Source organism: Arachis ipaensis, chromosome B02 (genome assembly GCF_000816755.2).
Source record: "Arachis ipaensis cultivar K30076 chromosome B02, Araip1.1, whole genome shotgun sequence".
Taxonomy (NCBI): domain Eukaryota; kingdom Viridiplantae; phylum Streptophyta; class Magnoliopsida; order Fabales; family Fabaceae; genus Arachis; species Arachis ipaensis.
The window spans coordinates 33,315,963-33,321,207 of record NC_029786.2 but is presented as its reverse complement, the minus strand read 5'-3'; the positions used below and the strand labels follow the sequence as shown (position 1 = coordinate 33,321,207).

At 34.4% G+C, this 5,245-nt stretch overlaps 1 pseudogene; it reads left to right on the top strand.

The window, feature by feature from the left end:
* LOC107627157 lies at positions 1,033-2,937 on the top strand (annotated as a pseudogene).

Here is a 5,245-nt window from a genome sequence, read left to right as displayed (position 1 = left end):
TAAGACCCGGAACTTTTGAAAAATCTTATTATGATCAAGTCTCAAATCATATAGTTATTTATAGTCTTAATTTCAGAAATTATTTTATTAAAAATAATTAGAGCAAGTTTTGATTAATTGAATTTGAAATAATTAGGATTATTATCCAATTTTACAATTATTGGATTATTTTCTATATTTAAATTATAAAGTTGGTAATTATGAAATAATAAGAATTTTATATGATTTGGACTAAATAATTAATATTAAAAATATTAATACTGCTGTTTTGGAAAATAAAGAAATTAATTATATTATTTCTAATTTTTGAATTTGAATATTTTATTGAAAGTAATTTGTAAAATTGATGAACAAATAGTATTTTTATACATTATTATTGTTGGAGTAAAATTTATTCATAATTACTATATTATCCCCACTTTTATTTGAAATTACAAAACTACCCCTAGACCTATTTTTACTCAAAACCCTAATCCACCCTCACTCATCTCCCAGTCGCAGCCCTTCCCCAAACCTAAACGCCATCAGCAAACTCATCAAGCTTGAAACACACACAGCATCACCGGACTCAAGAAACAGAAAGGGTAGAGAGGAGAGGGGTTCACAGAAAGAAGGGGAGGGGAGAGTGAGGATGGCGCCGCGGGCGTCACTGCCGCTGCGCCGTCATGTCGCATAGAGAAGAGAGAGGTGGAGCGGAGGAAGGAGAATGAGGAGAAGGCCGCGCTGTTGCCGCCGCTGTTCGATCCGTCCAAGAGCTGCTGTCAGAACCGCGCGAGGAGGAGCGTCGCCATCCTGTGGAGCCGTGTTGTCGCCGTTCAGCCCACTATCAGAGCAGAGATGCACGAGGGAGGAAGCCGTCGTGAAGAGAAGCGTCGCGTCGCTGCCGCTGTCCGGGCCGTCTTTGTCGTCGCCGCTGTTGTTGATGAGCCTAGTCACCGCCGATCTGGTCTGAGGGTGAGGGAACGCGAACAGAAGGGAAGACGGGGAGCCACTGCCACTGCTGGCTGAACCCCCCTGTGCTCCATATCGCATCTGCCGTCTGGAACTGGCTTCGCCATAGCTGAAAGGCTGGGCTTGGAAGGTGCTTTCGTCGTCATCTCTTCTCGCAAGCAGGTCCTTTTCCCTTTCTCTTCCTCTTTGCCTCCAATTAATTATATTCATTACTCAATTTCCTTGTTTCTACAGCAAAATGTTGACGAGGCTGCAGAGAAACTTAGGGCTAAAGGAATTGAATTTTTGGCCCTTGTTTGCTATGTCTCCAACAATCAACAGAGAAAGGATTTGATTAAGAAAACCGCACAGGTCACCCTTTTCTATTCATTTTTATCGAATGCATTATCCTTTATTAAAATTTGTTTGAATGCTGTTGAATATGCTGTTGAACATTACATAAGTGTGGAAATATAGATGTGATTGTGTCAAACGCAGCTGCAAATCCTTCTGTTGACCCTATTTTGCGAACCAAAAACTCTGTTCTTGACAAGCTTTAGGAGTTTAATGTTAAGGCCTCTATACTTCTTCTCAAGGTAAATTAGTTCAAGCTATCAATTGTTTGTTGTTATGAGATAATGTTCTAATTGATGTGTTAACGACCTTTATGTTCTTGCAGGATGCAGCTCCTCACTTGCACAAAGGCTCATCTGTGGTTATTATTTCCTCCATCGCCGACTTCAATCCTCCTGCTTCTATGTCTATGTATGGAGTGACCAAAACAGTCCTTTTTGGACTTACCAAAGTAGGTACTTCACTTGCCCTGCAAAGTGTTCCTTGAACATCTAACAAAACTACATATATCTTCTTGTTTTTAAGTCTGATAATTATTCGTAATATACTGCATAGGCCTTGGCTGCTGAAATGGCCCCAAACACTCATGTAAACTGTATTGTTCTCAGTTTTGTGCCAACTAATTTTGCCTCGTTTATTACCAGTTATCAATCCTTATCTTATTTCTCCTGGTTTTGGTTCTTTAATTTCTATCATTATCTTATTGCCTTCAAGCTGTCATGTACTCAAGTTTATGAAGAATCTGCAAAAAATCTTAATTATATTAAACAAGTTTTTATAAACATTCTAACTATGTTCAAGTTGTGCAATTCTAACTATGCTAATAAATATGCTAACAAATTTTTATAATTTATTTTTTGTGTTTAATAGGCAAAATAGATCCATATGTTGTGATACAATACAAAGGGCAAGAGTAAAGGAGCACAATTGCTAATGGTTAGTTATATGGCATATTCAAGTTCATTTTAACTTCATGCTTAAATTTGGTTTGATAAATTTGGTTGTGTATTGGCTGAGAAATAAGTTGTGAATTGGTTATTTTTGTTGGAATCGTAGACGGTGGAAATATCCAAGTTTTAAGGGAGGTTCTGTCCAAATTTTTTTTAAACATTTTGGATAAAACTTAATGGAAAAAATTATAATTGGTGTTATATCTTGTTTCTAATTTTTTGTTTCGATTTTTCTTATTTACAGGAGTACTGAAATGGTGACCACATGCTACCTTGAGGGCTCAAGAATATTTTGATTCATAGAGACACTAATTTATGTTAGAACTTTTAACTTTTAGTTGAACTTGTGCAAGACATATAACTTGTAGAACTAATAAATGTACTCACTAATGTTATTTTGTTTGAAAACAATTTTAGCTAAAAGGATCTTGTTTGAATTATGTATGTTTTTGCGTATTATATAGATGTAGACTTGCTTATTAAAATGGTTAATATATTAGTTAATTTAAAAAATAATTTAGTAAATTATGCATGCAATTTGTATTAAAAAAAATTGTTACAAAATAATTAATTTACTTTTGTAACTAAAGAAAAAAAAATGTTACAAAATCATGTTACATTTTGTAACAAAATTTTTTTATAGGAAAAAATATATTGTCACCAAAAATACCTTGAAGATCAAAATTTGTTATCACTTTTGTAATGGCTTCTAGTTTTTTGTATCAGAAAAAATTGTTACAAAATATCATATTGAATTGTAACAGCTCCATTTTTTGTTACAAAAACTTTTTGTAATGGGACATACTGCAACGGCCCCTTTTTTTGTTACAAAAAACTTTTGTTTCAAAATTTCGATGTTTTGTAACAATTTTTTTTGTTACAAATATGGCTTTTTCTTGTAGTGGGGCTTGTGAGTATAGTGGTTCAAAGTTATGTTGAGGAGGTGGTTCATAAGAATATGGTGGAGCTTGTTGGTAACTACAAGGGGGTCCACCATATTCATCATCTTGGTACGCACCGTGGAATGGCTCTTAACCATAGTAATTTGGTGGAGGTTGGTTGTCACGAAAAGGTCCACCATAACTATTGTCTTGGTATGCATCATAGAATGGTTGTTGGTTATAGCGCATTGAAGGGGGTTGTTGCCAAGAGGGTTGATCAAATCCTTATGGCTCCTCCCATCTTTGATTGTTCCAACCTTGATGCATGTTCTTATTATAGCGCCCATTCCCTGCAACATAATTGGAACCAAACTCATAGCGACAGGGGTGAGAATTCATAGTAGCAAATAAAAATTAAAAACAAAAACAAATAATCAAGCAAAAAGAAAATATTTACAATAACCAATAATAAGGCATACGTTTGCAATTTTCCAGTAACGGCGCCATTTTGATGAATGGAATTTTGTCGGTAAAGAATTTACAAATAAGTTCTCATTGCTAGTATAGTTTCTAAACCAATAAAGAATCCTTTCATACAAAAATTTGGTTGTCACTAAAGTAAACCCAATAAAATTAAATCGAAGTATTTAAACTTCGGGTTGTCTCTCAAGGAATTGCAGGGAGATGTAGTTATTATTGGTTATGAGATTATATCTTTTTGGGTTTTTTTGTAAAGGTTGAACAAGAAAAGTAAATTGCAAGAATAAAACTAATAGCTAGTAAAAGTCTTGGCAAGGTATGAGAATTAGAAGTCCTATCTTAGTTATCCTTATCAATTGTGACATCAATTATTCATTACTCCCACTTAGTTAACCTCTAACTATGAAGGTAGGTCAAGTGGATAAATCAATTGAGGTCCTAGTCAATTCCTATGGAAAGACTAGAGTTAGTGGAATTCAAATCAACTAGCAAACATAACAATTATCAATCAACAAAGGAGTTTGAAAACTCAAGAGTCTCCAATTACTCAACCAAAGCCAAAAGGAGAGAAATCTAAATTAAATTGAAAGCATAAATAATATAAATTGAAGAAAGCAATCATAAATCTGAAATACCTCAAATTGCATTAAATAGAAATTGAATCTAACATGGAGTTCATAAACTAAATAGCAACATAAAGTAATCAATAGGGGAAATAGATAAACTAGAATGCTAAGACAAATAAAAGTAAAAGAGAAACTAAATTAAAGGAACATTGAACCTAGAATTGAGAAGAAATAAACCTAAAACTAAGAGAAATCCTAAAACCTCTCTCTAGAAACTACATCTAAAACCTAAATTGTGAATAATGAGAAGTGAATGAATGTGTGCCTTGATTCCCCCACTATGTAGCCTCTAATCTGTGTTTTCTGGGCCGAAAACTGGGTCAATAACAGCACGTGGCTCTGTCATGTGTACGCGTCGTCCACGCGTACGTGTGGATTGAACTTTTGCCAGGTCACGCGTACGTGTAATCCACGTGTTTGCGTCGCCTAACAACATGGAAACTATGGCAAATTATATATTGTTTTGAAGCCCCAGATGTTAGCTTTCCAACACAACTAGAACCGTCTCATTTGGATCTCTGTAGCTCAAGTTATGGTCGATTTAGTACGAAGAGGTCAGGTTGGACAGCTTAGCAATTCCTTCAGTTTCTTGTATTCCTTCCACTTTTGCATGCTTCCTTTCCATCCTCTAAGTTTTTCCTTCTCTATAAACCCTGAAATCACTTAACACACATATCAAGGCATCGAATGGTAATAAGGGAGGATTAAACATAGTAAAATTAAGGCCAAAGAAGCATGTTTTCAATCATAGCACAAAATCAGGAAGGAAAATGTAAAACATGCGATTTCTATGAATAAGTGTGAGAGTAGTGGATAAAATCCACTCAATGAAGTACAAAATGTACCACGAAATAGTGGTGCATCAGGTATTAATATAAAATAAATTATTAACTTATTACACTATTTAAAAAAAATTGGTATTTCCTATATATATAGTTGGTTTTACATTTTTTTTGGCACTATATAATAATAAAAAATATCAATTGAAACAAAAAACATCAAAATCGAAACTAAAATTAGTTTT